The sequence below is a fragment of the Sus scrofa genome, chromosome 9 (genome assembly GCF_000003025.6).
Source record: "Sus scrofa isolate TJ Tabasco breed Duroc chromosome 9, Sscrofa11.1, whole genome shotgun sequence".
NCBI classification, from domain to species: Eukaryota; Metazoa; Chordata; class Mammalia; order Artiodactyla; family Suidae; genus Sus; species Sus scrofa.
Window position 1 is genome coordinate 131,202,196 of NC_010451.4, and position 17,710 is coordinate 131,219,905.

Sequence of the window (17,710 nt, forward strand, 5' to 3'; positions counted from 1 at the left end):
AAAAAAATAAACCCCTGCCAAGCTGACTTCTAGTGCCATTTAACATTCCTGCCAGCACTGTGAGTGATCCAGTTTTTCTACATTCTCCCCAGCATTTGATGCTGTCATTATTTTTAATTTTAGTAAGTGTGTGGTGATATCTCATTGTGGCTTTTTTTTTTCTTTAATGGCTAATGACATTGAACTTTTCTGCCATGTGTTTATTTTCCATCTGTTATCTTCTTCAGTCAAATATCTGTTCATATCTTTTGCCCATTTTCTAATAGGATTTTTTTTTACTCTTGGGTTTTAGGAGTTTTTCTTTTTTTGGCTGCCCTGTGGCATATGGAGTTCCTGGGCCAGGGATCAGATCCCAGTGGTAGTTTCAATCTACACTGTAGCTACAGCAACACCAGATTCCTTTTTTTTTTTTTTCCTTTTTTTTTTTTTTCATTATTTTTTTTTCATTATTTTTTATTACTCAATTTTTTTTTTTTTTTTTTTTTTTTTTTTTTTTTTTTTTTTTTTTTTTTTTTATTACTCAATGAGTTTATTACATTCGTAGTTGTACAATGAAACACCAGATTCTTAACCCACTGTGCTGACCGGGGATCCAACCTGAGTCCCGTTGGGCCACAGAGGGAACTCCTTAAGAGTTCTTTATATATTTTGATATTTTGGATACTAGTTCATTGTCAGGTATATGCTTTGTAAATATTTTCTCCCATTTGTAGCTTGTTTTTCATCCTTTTCACAGTCATCCATAGTGCAGAAGTTTTTAATTTTAATGAGGTCAAATTTATCAATTTTTCCTTGCATGGATCATGCTTTTGGTGTCAAGTTAAGAACTTTTTGCCTAGCCCTAGATCCCAAAGATTTTCTCTTCTGTTTTTTTTTTCCCCCTTTTATAGTTTTACGTTTTGCATATAAGTCCATGGCCCACTTTGAATTCATGAAATATGTTTTAATCCCAGACAAACTATTCTCTTTCAGGGTGAAGAGAAACAATATAATCGTCTTGCCACAAGCGACTGCTTGTGTCCTTGAAGAATGGTGCTGTATTGCATTCTGAGCATCAGTTTCTGTTCCTGCAGGTTGGTCATCTGTGGTGGCAGCAGCTAAACTGGCCTTTCTGACTGGGAGTTTGCACCAAGGTGACCAGTGACAGAGGCTGACATCAGCTGTCTGAGTCCTTCTGTCCACTTGGGTGTTGAGTGGCGGATACTTTCTTGCAGGTATTCATGTATGGAAAAGGAGTTCTCTGGTGGCTCAGCAAGTTAAGGATACAGTATTATCATTGCTGTAGTTCTAGTTACTGCTGTGGTGTGGGTTCGATTCCTGGCCCAGGAACTTCCTTATGCTTATACCATATATGTATGGTAAAGGCATACTTTATGCTCACTTCCATAGGTCTATTCACACGTCTCTCCTCAGACCTTCCAGTTTCTTTCTTTCTTTTTTTTTTTTTGCTATTTCTTGGGCCGCTCCCGCGGCATATGGAGGTTCCCAGGTTAGGGGTCCATCGGAGCTGTAGCCACCGGCCTACGCCAGAGCCACAGCAACGGGGGATCTGAGCCGCGTCTGCAACCTACACCACATCTCACGGCAACGCCAGATCCTTAACCCACTGAGCAAGGGCAGGGATCGAACCCACAACCTCATAGTTCCTAGTCGGATTCGTGAACCACTGCGCCACAACGGGAACTCCCAGTTTCTTATTTCTTAATCTCCTTCCTTCCCAGGCTGCTGACCAATACATCCAAGCCCAAGCCATTCCTGCTACCTACGTATCCTATATTCTTTGCCTCGGACAGTGCCTCTTTCCTCACAAGGGAATGATAGGTGTGAAAGCTCTGTCTATTATGAAGATTTCCCCTCACCACTGTTTTCAGGGCCACCCCAGGATGGGCTATAACATAGCACCAGTCCATTTGTGACTTGACCACGCCTGGCGTTTTCCTCCTCTATGGCTGATCGTTAGGGCCCCCCTCCATGTGACCAAAAGTGTGAGCTAGGGAGAAGTGGTTCAGGACTGGGGCGGGGGGATGATGGTGGTGGTCTGGAAGCTACAAGGCGTTTCCAACCGCGCCTCAAGTCAGTGCAGCCTCACTGCCATTTTCCATTCGCAGAGGCAGTCACACACCTTCCAGATTAAGGGAGAAGGGAATCGGACCCCTAGCTCTTGAAGTAGGAATAGCCAGGGCACAGGAGTATGGGGGATGGGAGCTCTTGGGTCATCTTTGGACGTGACAATCTGCCGCCACGAGGTCTCCATTTATGGCTGGTGGAACTTGAGGGACTTCCAGTGCTGCATGAGCTCCGTGAATTTTTCAGCTTATACTTCCCTCGTAATCATTCTTTCCCTGGCAGTTGTTCTGTGGCTGGCCTTGTGACGTGTCACCCTACGCATGCACAGACTGGTTTCAGCCAAAGACTCAACCCCTTACATGGAGCTCTTTCTCTGTATCGCTCCCTCCTTTGGGGCATGTATCTAGCAAATTCTAGCGGACTCAATTTCCCCAAACTCCAAACTCTGTCTCCTCAACTCAGAAAGACTGCTAGGCTGTTACAGTTTCCCAAACCATGTGTAAAATTGCAGTGGTACCATACTGGGGGCGAGTCATCTGAAAATTGCCTCCATGATTTGGGGGTTCACCTTATTTGCTCCCCTTCCTTTAGGGAAAACAGTCCTGTCCTGCCTCTGGTCTAATGTCTGGAAATAGCGGTTCCATTTCTTCGATCCAGTTTTTCCATTGCTTATAGTGAGGTAGTTAGGTCTCATTTTTCATGGGTAAAAGCAGAACATGAATGTTGAAGATAGCACCAATAGGATGTGACTATGAATTGGAAGTCGGTTGTGAGAGATGTCAAGGATGACTTCAGGTTTTTGGCCTGAAACTGGACGAGTGGCATTGCCACCACGTGAGCGGAAATCAGGTGTAGTGGGGGAGGTGGGGAGGTAAAATTAGGAGTTTAGTTTTACAAAGGTTAAACGGAAGATGCCTGTTAGACATCCAAGCGGGGATGTTGACTTTTCAGTTGGATGTACAGGTCAGGTGTCAGGCTAGAAATGTAAAATTGGGACTCATCTCTGTATAGACGGCACTTGACTCTGGTTTGCTCACTAAGGAAGGATAGAACAGGTAGAAAAGAGAAGTCCAGGGCTGGGCCCTAGGGCACTCCAAGATTAAATATTTGGGGAGATGAAGAAGACCCCAAGTTGTTTGTGCCCACTCTCCTCCTCTCCCCACAATTCTCTTTCACTCTCATGGCTGTGCTCTATCCTGTCACTCAATCGGCCTACTCTTGCTGCTTTTCTGGCACTGCCTTTTGCTGACCTATTTTGTCCTGCAGCCATCCAAGTTCAGGCCTGACAGATTAGTTCCAGGACTGATCTTGGGCCTTGGAAACTTCTTCAGCCAATCCATGTCTTCAAAATCCTCTGAAGTCATTTAAGATCCATCTGGCTCTATCGAGACTTGCTCCTTTGGCAAAGAGTGGAAATAAGGCAAATAGCCCATGGCTTCCAGAGTGAGCAGTGCCTTCCCAGTACCTATTATCATCTGCGGTGGTAACTTCCGTGTGTGTGTGTGTGTGTGTGTGTGTGTGTGTGTTGTTTTTTTTTTTTTTTGCTTTTTTTTTAGGGCTGCACTTGCAGCATATGGAGGTTCCCAGGCTAGGGGTCGAATCAGAGCAACTGTTGCCAGCCTATCACAGCCACAGCAACATCAGATCCCGGCTGCGTCTTTGAACTACACCACAGCTCACAGCAATGCCAGATCCTTAATCCACTGAGCAAGGCTGGGGATCGAACCCACAACCTCATGGTTCCTAGTTGGATTCGAGTTGGATTCGTTTCTGCTGCGCCACAATGGGAACTCTGGTAACTTCCATACTGAAAGCTTAGAAAAACAGGGAAAGAGAGCAGATACATCATCCTAAACCATGCCAGTTTCTTCTGCCTAACATCCTATCCTGCTTGGCACTGCTGTGTGGGTTCCCTTGGTAGTTTCCTCCATGCTATTGACCTCAAAAGACTAAATGTATTTTCCAAATAGTCCCAATTTCCCCACAGCAGTTTTGTTTTTTTTTAATCAACTGGTACTAGTGATTAATATTAGTATCACTCATTGAATTACATGCAAAAAGGAGTTGGATAAGGATGTTTAATGCAGTGCTATTTATAAAATCAAAATATTAGAAAGAATCTAAATGACCATCAGCAGGAGATTGAGAAAATAAGTTAATGATATATCCATAATATGCCCTCATTGAAATAATTCTGCCGGAGTTCCCGTTTTGGCACAGTGGAAACGAATCTGACTAGGAACCATGAGGTTGTGGGTTCGATTCCTGGCCTCTCTTGGGGGTTAAGGATCCGGTGTTGCCATGAGCTGTGGTGTGTAGGTCACAGACGAGGCTCAGATCCTGCGTTGCTGTGGCTCTGGCATAGGCCAGTGGCAACAGCTCCAATTAGACCCCTAGCCTGGGAACCTCCATATGCCGTGGGTGTGGCCATATAAAGACAAAAAAAAAAAAAATCTGCAGATATGGGAAGATGTTTATAATATAATGCTGATTTAAACATTTTAACAAGGCAGGTGAGTGTAGTGTGTAAAAACACTAAAATAGACGGACTTAAAGAGAACTCCCTGCCTGGAACTCTCACAGTGAATGGCTCAGAGGAGAAGGATGACTTGTAAAGGAGACTGAGCAAGAGTGGTTAAAGATAGACATTAAACAAGAGGAGACATAGGAAGGTTTTTTTTGGTGGGGGGTTTTTTGTTTGTTTGTTTTTGTCTTTTTTTAGGGCTGTGGCATATGGAGGTTCCCAGGTGAGGGGTTGAATTGGAGCTGTAGCTGCTGGCCTACACCACAGCCACAGCAACATCAGATTGGAGCTGTGTCTGCAACCTACACCACGGCTCATGGCAACACTGGATCCTTAACCCACTGAGTGAGGCCAGGGATCGAACCTGTGTCCTCACGGATGCTAGTCAGATTTGTTTCTGCTGAGCCACGATGGGAACTCCGGAAGATTTTTTTTTAAGAGAGAGGGAATGGTCATTTAACACTCAACAGAATCAAAAGCTGAAGAGGAAAGATGAGGACTGAAAGATGACCACTGTATTTATCACGGATATTGGTGATGACCATCGCAAGAGCTGCCTCCGTAATGACAGCAAAAGCCGGATTGGAGTGTGTTAAAGGTTAAATGGGAGGTGAGAACGGCTTTATCTTGAGAAATTAGATTGTGTAGAGAAAGAGAGAAAAGCCATAGACTGAGGAGGGTGCATGCTAAAGGATTCTTTTTTGTGTGAAAGAGATAGCAGTTTGTTTAAACAACCATGAGATGGAACCCAGTAGAGAGAGACTAGATAAACAGGAGTGAGACTGGATAAATTACAGATAAGGTTCATGAGAAGGTGGGGGAAGAGGGAATATAGAACACCAGGGCTGGAGTTGCCCTGGGTTATATAGTGGAAGGAAAACGCTTCAGTGTCACGGGAAGCAAGAAGGAAGGGTAGTGTCTGCCGGGTTAAGTACTTAGAGTCATAAAAGAAGGACTTAAACCTGATGACGTCTGTGGAAGGGAGGGCATCCAAGGTCTCAGGAGAGTGGAGAAGGTTGGAACAGTTGTTGACGGCAGTGTGAGCTGATCAGAGAAATGCAGTAAAGTTTTCAACCACCCTTTAGTCCAGGTGGGGTTGGTGAGCCTGAGTAACAATGGAACCAGTCTGCCTGGTGGCGAGACTCAGGAGCGTTTGGTTGTTTGGGTGCCGACAATAGGAGGCAGATAGACCAATTTATCCAGGTTTGGGATTTAGCCGTACAGGAGAGGTGAAATTTCTCCCACCTGCTTGCAGACCTGGGTGGGTGGGGATGAGGCAGCTGCCCAGCTCTCCGTGCCAGCCTAGCCAGAGGGAAATGGGAGGAGGGTGGTTCTCCTTCTCCACTAAATGAGTTTCCCTGCAGTTCACTTTCCAAACTTCCTGTCTGTGGAGAGCTGGCCCTTTGTTAGCCTCCCAGACTCTGCGTGTAGAGCTCTGCCCCCTTATGCTGCCTGCAGTTTCTGCAGGCTTCTCAGGAACAATCCCTTTCCGTCTGCAGACAGGTCTTTTTATATGTGCTGCCTCTTGATCCCTACTGGGCTTGTGCGTGCATAGGAGGGACAGGGCTTGACCTTGAGAAAAGTTACTGTTAAGGTCTAGTGAGGTCAAAACAGCCCTTTTCAATGTTTCAACTCACTCCGTACGCCGGGGCCCAAGCTGCCTAAAAGAAGCAATGGGGCTTCTCTTTCCTCTGGCACTTGGCTTCTGTGGAGAGCAAAACAGAGGGGACACACTGATTTCCCTCAGCTCTGCAGAGGAGAAAAGGGACAGCCAGACTATAATCTGTGCATGTGTGACAGTCCTAACCCGGTCATTGGGCCAGAGGTGTTGCTGAGAAGGGAAAGGCTGCTAGACAAGGACGGAAAGAGTGGTGGAATCAGGTGCCAGCTTGGGCACAGGCCTCAGTTGTGCTTAGAGAACAGAGGCGAGAGGGTGAGCATGGGCAAGCCACCGATTACTCCACGCAAGAGTGGAAAGTATTCCCCAAACTGGTTTGACTTGGGAAGAGAACAACTGCCACTTCCGCCCTGACATACACACTCCAACCAGGGCAATGTCAACCTGTGTTTCCTGTGTCTTTGCTCCCTCTGGGCAGGGGCACCTCATTTAAATGATAGGCCACTGGCCAGGTGATGATGACTGGGAGGTCATGTGCCATCGCTGGGCCTGTTACTTCACCTATAACCTGAGAGTCAAGCAACATGACTTCTAAGGTTCCTTCAATCCCAGCTATAAATCTAATTGAACTGGAATGGCATCAGAGTTTAATGGTCTTATGGTCAATGGACCCTAAAGTCTTATATTGGATGATAAACACAGAGTCCCAGCCCTGGTCACAGGGCTGGCGGGGGTGCTGGGGAGTGGGGCGGGACGACGGAATAATTTAGGATAGCTCTGCCCTGAAGGAAGGGTTGAGTCCCATTTTGACTCCGCTTTTTAGGCCTCAGTTTCCTCAACTATAAGATGAGACTTGGAAGCCTAGATCTTTAAGATGCAGTTCTGATTTTCTCTACCTAAGGTCTGTCCTCAGGCAATTTTGAGCCCCAGTGAGTAAATACTTACTGAACTATTTATTTGCTTGGCATGTGTGCAGTGATTTAGTGGAAGATAATCCCTATCTTCAAGGATCTCACAACATATTTTAAAAATTAATAATGCACATGCATAGGACAATATAGTATAACATGCAGTATCACATGACGTGAATAACACAGACACCATAGGTAATTTTCTTAGTATGCTGGAGGCTGGAGGAATCATAATTAGAGCTTGCTTCCTCTCAGCCTCCTGCAACTTCAGCTCTCAGAAGGAGCTGAAGGGTGGCCAGACTGCCAGGTTCAGTTCTGGCTTTACCACTTGAAAACTCTGGGGAAGTTACTCAACTTCTCTAAGCTTCAGTTTCCTGATTATTAAGATGGAGAAAATAAAAGCACCTCCTTGTCACATTATTGTAAAGACTATGTAAACGCTTAACAAACTAAGTATGGAGGAATGTACCTCAACATAATAAAGGCCATATATGACAGACCCACAGTTAATGTTATGCATAATGGTGAAAAACAGCTTTCCCCTTAAGATCAGATACAAAACAAGGATGCCCACGCCCACCACTTTTATTTACCATAGTACTGGAAGTCCTAGCCAGAGCAATTAGGCAAGAAAAAGGAATAAAAGACCTCCAAATCAGAAAGGAAGAAGTAAAATTACAGATGACATGATATTATGTATAGAAAATCTGTAAGATACCATCAAAAATTGTTAGCACTAATAATCAAATTCAGTAAAGTTTCAAGATGCACAATCAGTGTACAGGGAGTTCCCATCATGGTGCAGTGGTTAATGAATCCGACCAGTATCCAGGAGGATGCGGGTTCAATCCCTGGCCTTGCTCCAGTGGGGTAAGGATGTGGTGTTGCCATAAGCTGTGGTGTAGGTCACAGATGCAGCTTGGATCCAGCATTGCTGTGGCTGTGGTGTAGGCCAGCAGATACAGCTCCAATTCGACCCCTAGCCTGGGAACCTCCATGTGCTGTGGGTGTGGCCCTAAAAAGATGAAAAAAAAAAAATCAGTATACAAAAATCAGTTGCATTTCTATATACTATCAGAGAACTGTCAGAGATATTAAGAAAATGATCCCATTTATAATTGCATCAAAAGAATAAAATGTCTAGGAATAAATTTAAGTAAGGAAGTGAAAGATATGTACATTGAAAATTATGACATTGATGAAAGAAACTAAAGAAGACATAAATAAATAGAAAAATATTCTATGCTCATGGATTGGGAGAAATAATATTCTTAAAAATGTCCATACGATCCAGGTCAACTGAAGATTCAATGCAATCCTTATCACAACTCAATGACATTTTCACAGGAATAGAACAAACAATCATAAAATTTGTATGGAGCCACAAAAAAATCCCCTAAATAGCCAAAGCAATCTTGAGAAAGAAAAAACAAAGGTGATTTAAAACTATATTACAAAGTGATTGTAATCAAAACAGTATGGTACTGGCATAAAAACAAATACCTAGGTAAATGGAGCAGAACAGAAAGCCCAGAAATAAACCCACATATATATGGTTAATTAATTTTTGACAAAGGAACCAAAAATATATAATAGGGAAAGGAGAGTCTCAATAAAGGATGTTGGGAAAACTGAGCAGCCACATGAATGAAAATGGACCCCTGTCTTACACCACATACAAAAATCAACTAAAAAATGGATTGTGAGCTCAAATTTAAGACTTGTAGCCATAAAAACTCCTAGAAGAAAACACAAAGGGTAAGCTCCTTGACATCAGTCTTGGCAAGTATTTTTTTTGGATATGACACCAAAAGCAAAGGCAACAAAAGCAAAAATAAACAAGAGGGATCACACGAGTACATCAAACTAAAAAACTTCCACACAGCAAAGGAAATCATCAATAAAAGGAAAAGGCAACCTATGGGATGGGAGAAAAATATTTGCAGCTCATATATCTGATAATGGGTTCATATCCTGCAAAGGGTTCCTCCTGGACCTAATTCCAACATGTGAATGTGTGTGTGTAGGCTTCCCCAACCAACAAGCAATTCTTGGATCTAGCAGAGTGTCTGAGAGTTCAACTCAATTCTGATATTCTACCCAGAGTGAGAATCAGAAACCACAGGTAAAGGGCTCAGTTCCACAAGACCACCCTTCACTTTAGTTGTCACCTGTGCTGCCGGCCTACTGACTGTAAATAAGAGGTTCTCACAATCCCCTCCTTGGGATTGATTGATTTGTTAGACTAGCTCACAGAACTCAGGAAAACCTGTTTACTTACTAGATTACTAATTTATTGTAAAAGGATAATAAAGAATATGAATCAACAGCCAGATGAGGAGATACATAGGGTGAGGTCCTGAACAAAGGAGCTTCTGTCCTTGTGAAATGTGGAGCCTAACCGAGTGGCACACAGAAGTGTTCTAGTTTCCCAATGGAAGCTCTTAAAAAAGGATCAAAAAGCTGTCTTCTTGGTCATGATTGACTAAATTGCTGGCCAATGGTGACTGATTCAATCTCAAAGAGCTTTCCCCTTCCTGGAGATCAGGGGGTGGGACTGAAAAGTCTAATCCTCTAATTATATGGTTGGTTTTCCCAGCAGCCAGTCTTACCCTTAGGTGCTTCTAAAAACAATCTTATTCATAGAACAAAAAACATCTAAAATTCAACAAGATGTTTCGCTCTCATACTTACCCCAACTTTTATTCGAGTTGTTCTATTCCAGAGTCACATAACTAACCAAGATGATTCTAGAACTGAACTGATATAGATGGTATAGCACCTTGAAATTACCTTCCTCCAACTCAATTCATGACATGAAGAAGACCTCGAAGCCATGGCCAGGGAAATCCTTGAGTGTGGACAGCATCTGAATCAATATCTATGTGCAGTGAGAAAAATGTACAGTGTCATAAAAGGGGATATTGGCACTGAATTGTGTGTGTGTGTGTTAATGCTGTGTTAAGGAAGGGTTGAGCCTTATGATAAGCAGTACCTACCATAGTACCTGGTACATTGTGGACATTAAATGTGTATTTTTTGATAACTGAATAAATGAAAAGACACATGATAGATATAGTAAATATCAGCTGCCTATCTTGGTTCATGTGTTTAAAAATGAGACTATAATCACGTGCTTTCTTCCACATATAAAATTATATCCTCAATTCACCACTGAAAGCCATCCACTCGGTATCATGTGCTGTGGTGTGGGCTTTAGTCCCAGCCCTACCATGGCCATGTGACCTCAAGTAAATGACTAATTTTCTCTGTGCTTTTTTCCTTTTTAATCTATAAAAAAAGAAGGTTGAGCACATGCTAAACCTCCTTCCAGGTCTGGACTTTAGAGATTATTCTGTGGTTCTGAGATAAGAGCTCCTGTGTGCAAAGTCAACTCAACCACAGAGCGACTAAACCCGTGAGCCTTCCTCCACCAGTATTGTGCTGGAGCTGAACTGCCCTTCAGTAGCTTAAGTCAGGCATCCTTAAACACAGATCAGCACAGCCCCCAAGGTCCATCAGTGGGCTTCATAGGGTCTATAAATTTGCAGCCTTAACACTTCACTCAGAAGCATTTTGCGTATAAGTCTCTTGCGAATTTTTCTGCAGTGTGTGTCCCTAGATTTCAGAGAATCCCCAAAATGCGGTTAACCCCCAAATGGTTAAAAAAATCCTTGAACTTTTCAGAGGACCCATGCTTCCAACACTATTGCATTTAATATGACAAATGAATAAGTCCTGGTGGTAGCCACAGAAAACCAATGAAATTCGGATCAAAGATCTGATCATTTCTATGTCTGAGACAATCACTCTGATTATAGGTGAATCATTGACAGATCAACAGTGGAAAAAACCATCAGATGCCATCACTGCAGGACAATAACATTTGATCTGGGTAGAATTCCACCCAGGTGGGATTATCACAAAGAGGTATGTGTTAGGTGACAGTGACAGAGAAGGGGCCCACACCTATATAGCCATCTATGGTTTGGTTCTTAGACTAGCACAAACCAGAAGCAAGCAGGTGGAGGGTGGGTCAACTGAAATAGGCAGAGACCCCTCGGGGGCTCTCATCTCTGCTGTGCTAGAGTTCTTATGGTGATTCGGTGCAAACCACTGAATCCCGCTGGATCCCAACTCCTTTTGTTCACAGGGCTATTTAATATAAGAAGAGACAACTTGAATTCCTAAGAAGAAATCTCAGATAATTAACAGAGTTTACTTTTTAAGAAAAGGAGGAAGTATATAGGAAATCAAGATAGGGGATTCACCTTAGAGTCTAGACCTGGGGGCCTGAATGGATTTAAGGAAGTTTGGGGGTTTAAGGTGACCAGACCTACTGTCATAGAGCCATGAGTGTCCCCGGGACAGAGTCTTCAGGTCTATGACTTCAGCAGCAACTAATCTAAAGGCTTGTCCCAAAGGCTTTGAAGGGCCAGTTAGTTCAAGATGCCGTAGCCCTATGCTCATGGGGTGACAGATTTGACTTTTGTGTATCTCTTTCTACATTAGCTTAAGCCCTCGTCCCAGCAGGTAGTCACACATGTGCATCACTGAGGACACACAGGGGACCGACTGGTGACATCCCTGCCTTTGGCCACCAGCTCAAATATACTCTAGCTCAAAGTACACACCTTGACCCCTCAGGTTTGGAGCAGAGTGTAAGTTTTCCACAAGTCGTGGTCATTTGGCAGTTATTTTAGAGAATGTCTGAGTAGAGAGAGAGAACAGGCTTCCCACCTGAGGGTCTTAGGCTGAGGCTCTAGCCTGGTTGCACTGACCACCGAAGTAGTTGGAAATGTGTGTATTTATTCTATATATAATATTCTATAGCATGATTATAACAGATACTTTAAAAATATTCTCTATATAAAATTATGTATTCTAAGTTTCACACACTCACAAAGATGTTTGTTGTGGAATTACTTATGCTAGGAAAAAAAATACAAAGCTTCTCTGTATTTTTGCTCATTATTTCTTCCTTCCTTTCCACTTCTGAGGAAAAGCAGCTCTTTTCCTCCCTAGATTCAACTAAAAAGTATTTTGTAAAATAAGTTTAAAAAATTACTTATGGAAAAATCTGGAAAGTAAATCAATCACTTGTTAGTCCATTCTCCAATGCTAACTACTCCTACAGTACACTTACATATATTCGAATCCATTTTATGAGTTCCCTTCGTGGCTCAGAGGTTTAAGAATCTGACTAGTAGCCATGAGGATGTGGGTTAGATCCCTGGCCTCGCTCAGTTGCCATGAGCTGTGGTGTAGGTCGCAGCTCTTGTATCCTGCGTTGCCATGGCTGTGGTGTAGGCCAGCAACTACAGCTCTGATTCCACACCTAGCCTGGGAACCTCCATATGCCACAGACGCGGCCATGTAAAAAAAAATCATTTAATTTTAAAAACAAAATTAGGTATTATACCCATTATTTGGTAATTTATTTTCTATCTTTTTTCTAATATTACAATAGCCTTTCCCCTAATATCCATATCGTAATTTATCTAACCAATATCCTATGATTGTTGGAAATTTTAAGCTGCTTTTATTTTTTTTTAACTTTAAAAAGTTGAGACATAGTGAGATACATTATGTAAGTTTCAGGTTTAGATGATTGACAATTTTTTTTTTTTTTTTTTGTCTTTTGTCCTTTTTGGGCATATGGACATTTCCAGGTTAGGGGTCTAATTGGAGCTGTAGCCACCAGCCTATGCCAGAGCCACAGCAATGCCAGATCTGAGCAGCGTCTGCAACCTACACCACAGCTCACAGCAACGCAGGATCCTCGAACCACTGAGCAAGGCCAGGGATCGAACCTCAACGTCATGGTTCCTAGTCAGATTCGTTTCCACTGCGCCATGATGGGAACTCCATGACTGACAATTTTTAAAAGTTATACTCTATAGTTATAATAAGATATTGGCTATTACCCCATGTTGTACAGTGTATCTTTGTAGCTAATTCATTTTTGTACCGAGTAGTTTGTACCTCTCAGATCTCTCTGTCTCTTTTGCCTCTCCCCTTTCCCTCTCCTCACTGGTAACCACTAGTTTGGTCTCTACATACGTGAGTCTTTTTCTTTTCTGTTATATTCACTAGTGTGTTTTATTTTTTAGATTCCACATATAGGGGATATTATAGTGTTTGTCTTTCTCTGCTTCAGTTCACTTAGCATAATACCCCCCAAGTCCATCAATGTTGTTGCAAATGGCAAGATTTCAATTTTTATGGCTAAATAGTATTCCATTGTGTGTGTACATATATGTCACATCTTCTTTATCTAGTCATCTGTCAGTGGACACTTAGGTTGCTTCCATATCTTGGCTATTATAAATAGTGCTGCTGTGAATATTGGGGTGCATGTATTTTCTCAAATTAAGTTTTTTTTTTTTCCTTCTTCTTCATAGGGCCGCACTTGTAGCATATGGAGGTTCCCAGGCTAGGGGTCCAATCGGAGCTGTAGTTGCTGGCCTGCGCCAGAGCCATAGCAACACCAGATCTGAGCCCCGTCTGCAACCTACACCACAGCTCATGGCAACGCCAGATCGGATCCTTAACCCACTGAGCAAGGCCAGGGATCAAACCTGCAACCTCATGGTTCCTAGTCAGGTTCGTTAACCACTGAGCCACGATGGGAACTCCTAAGTTTTTGTGTTTTTTTGGATTCAGCTGCTTCATTTTTTCAAGATTAAACACAGCACTGTGGCAACTGCAGCTATATCCTTGGGCACTTCAATTGTATCCTTGCTTGTCTCTGTTTGAAGCCATTGCTACTCCATCTCTCTGACAGTGTGGGCTCTTGCTTTTGGTCAGGCCCCTTGCTTTGGCTTACAAACCTTACCAACCTACTTCAGGCACATATGTCCTTTAAAACCCTCCTTGGTGATTTTCCTGGCCTTCCCTGGCATCCCGATGGCCCTCTGGCCTCACAAGTAGGGCTCTCCCCGCACCTGAGGCAAAGTTCCCTGTCTTCTGGGTCCCTTCCTTCCTGCTCCGTCAATTATCTCCACTGTCTTTAAACTCTTCCTCTTTCCTGCCTCCTTTCTCCTTTCTTGGTCTTTCTCACCATAGATCTCGCCCTGACCATGACACCGCACCCCAGCCCCCTCCATGGCCCCCAGTGTCCATCGCTTCACACTTCTCTTCTCAGCCAAACTCCTGGGAAGAGGAATCTGCATTTGCTACCTCCCATCTCCTCCCCGATACTGCCACCAGGCTCCAACATTACCTTTTAAAATGTCAAGTGTTACTGGCATCATTTGTTCTTTATCTCGCCTGACGGTGTTCAGTTTTACTCCCTGCAACTGTCTTAGACCGTCTCTTCCTAAAACGGCTCCTTCTCAGTCATGCCCGAGAGCTCTTCCTCTTCTAATCACCCTGGAATGATTTTCTCCTCACCAATGGTCTGTGAAGCATGGTTCTCAGACCAGAAGCATAGGCATGGCCTGGGGACGTGTTAGAGATGCAGATTTCCAGGCTCCACCTCCAACTTCCAGCATTAAAAACTGGCGGACTGTTCACTCAGGTTTGAGAACAGCTGTGCTACACATTCCCCCTGGCCCATCTTCTCTCTAAGCTCCACCTTCACTATTCTTTTCACACCTAATACTCCTAAAACTTTTCCACCCAGATATTCTCTGGTGCTCTAACTCTGTACACGCAAGTGCCTGGAGGGCATCTCCACTAGCTATCCGTTAGGGGTTTACAGGGGAAATAATCTCCTCTCACAATCCTGTCATTTCTGCTGTATTCCTTTCCCCTCAAATGATACCACCATCTACCCAGGTGCCAGTCAGATCCTGGAATTCATTTGACTCCTCTCTCAGTTGCTCACCTAAAAACGACTAGTTTGCCATCTCCGGAGCACCCTCTCAAATCATCACCACCCCCTCGTCTGCACTGCCATTGCTCTCTCCGGGCCATTCCCCTTACTGCCGGGCTGACTGCAATCACCTCCTTGTGGGGTCGACTGCCTGCAAGCTGGCCCCTTTCCAATCCACTTTCCACCCTGCTGCTAGAACCATCTTTCTAAAATAAACATCAGATCATGCTTGTTCCCTGCTGAGTCATTCGGTGGCTGTCCAGTGCCTTGGAGATAATGTCCAAACTCTGTATAGTGGCACAGCGGGGGCCTTTATGCCCTGACCCCTGCTTGCCTCCGCAGCCTCATCCCTGCTGCTCTTTACGTGTTCCCTCTGCTCCAGCTCTCCGGGGGAACTGGAATTACTTCGAGTTCCTCCAAAAGGCACTTTCTCACCCTCTCAAACTATTGTTCATGCTATTTTGCTATTTCCTTTATGAGGAATGTCCTTCCTCCCCTTAGCATCTGGAAATTTTTTTCTTCTCTAGGGCTCAGCCCAGAGTTAGCTTCTGTTTAAAACCCTCCCTGGATGCCCAGGCTCCGTGGGGTGTGCCCCACAGCCCCAACATCACGCCTTCAGCAGAGGCCGTATCTCATCACGTTCTGTTCTCTTGTTGTCTGCCCTAGGGAGCAGCCTGATGGGCCTGTTATCTGCGTTTAGTGCAATGCCCGACACACAGTGGGTGTTCAGCAAACAGATGCTTAATAGAAGACTCCGTTTTCTTTTCTCGAAAGGAATCTGCATTTACTGCCTATTTCCTAACCACCCCTATTTTTTCATTCCCAGCCATTTTTCATCCCTATCACAGGGATGAAATAGCTCTGGAGAAGGACAAAGATGTCCTGGCCTTGTCTGAAACTTCTCAGCAGCAGTGAACTAACTACCCGGTTCTCAAAGAATTCTCTTCCCTGGGCTCCTGAGCAGACGGTTTTTGAATTCGCTTTACATTTTGGTCTGCATTTGCACTGGTTCCCTTTCTTCATGTTTCTTGAAACTGCTCTGCCAGGCACTATAGCGAGCACAGGGGTGGGGACAGTGATGGGAAATGTGCCTTGATGGCTGAGAAGCTGGCTTTTTTTTGGGGGGCGGGGAGGCCCTGATTGGTAGCTTTTGTATATTCCATGATGTAAATACACTCACCAGACCACCAACATTTTAACAACAACCAACATTTTAACAACCTGCTCACAAAATTCTTGAATATTTAATAATTGGCTATCATGAGTATGAGCCAGCTCTAGCATACCCCTGGGTACGCAGACGCGAATAAGACCCGTTTGACATCTAGGAGCATATAATCTAGTGGTGGAAATATAGAAATAATTCTGAGACAAATGTGATAAGCACATTAGTGTTTAAGCAAGGCACCATGGGGTTGAGTAGAAGGAAGACTTAATTAGGAAAATCTGTGAATTTTTCCTATAGGAAGAGAGGGGTGTTTGAACCTGACCTTAAAAAGATGAGGACTTACAATGCAGGATTCTCCCCATTAGTTCCCCTTGCTGACTTTTGGCTCAATCCCAGGTATGAAAACTTCCAAACTTCCAAATGACGTTTGAGTCATTGCCCTCCTTGCTGAAGGCTGTTCTTTTTCATTTTTGGCCACCCCGCAGTTATGCCTTATGCCACAAGGACAGATCCTTTAACCCACTCTGCCGGGCCGGGGTTGAACCTGCGTCCCGGCGCTGCAGAGACACCACTGATCCCATTGCATCACAGCGGGACCTCTTGAGTTCTTTTATACTGAATCCTGACAGTAAATGTAGAAGCAAAATCGTTTATCCTTCTGCTTTGAAGGAACAGAGGATTTTCCCTTGTCCTTGGAGGGTATCAAGAAGATCCCACAGGCTCCCTTCGTAACATTCCCTTGAGTAATTGACATTATCCAGTCTCTCTAGGACTTCCCCATACCCATCTCTTGCATGTCTTCTCTAGAGAGCTAGCTCATCTTCATTCCTTTAAACACTGTGAATCATGAAACAGGTACAGAAAGTGCATAAAACATAAATGCAAGGTATAATCATAGCAAACATGCATGTCACCACTAACCAGAGCAAGAGACATAACCTTGCCACAACTGGCCAGTTCCCCATGTTAACTCCCAAGCACAACTCTCCAGAGGGAATCATATCTTTCTTTTGCCTTTTAGAGTCCACGTACGTATCCCTGAAATACGACTGCTGTGTTGCCTGGTTTTTGGGTTTTGGCTGTACCTGTGGCATGTGGAAGTTCCCCGGCCCGGGATCAAACCTGCACCAGAGCAGTGACTCAAACTGCTGTGGCGACACCAGATCCTGAAGCCACTGCACTACAAGAGAATGCCAGTACTGCCTGGTCTTTAATACTTGATTTAAAAGCAGTCATACTGTATGCATTCCCTTGTTTCTTGCTTCTTTTGCTCAGCATTCTAACATTCACATCGCCATGTGTAGCTAGCAAATTCTTTTTAATTTCACAATTACATATTGTTCTGAGTACCCCAGTTTATTCATTCTACTGTGGATGGACACTTGGGTGGTTTCCAGCCATCGGCCAGTGTAAACAACACTGCTGTGAACATCCCTGTACATTCGCCTGGTGCACATGAACTTCCCTAGGGCCCGGGGTGGAATCACTGGGTCCCAGGCTCTATATACACTTATCTTCATCCTTCATTCTCTGATATTTGTGGGCAAGTTTTTCTCCACTTTTTTCTTTTTTGTCTTTTTGCCATTTCTTGGGTCGCTCCCGC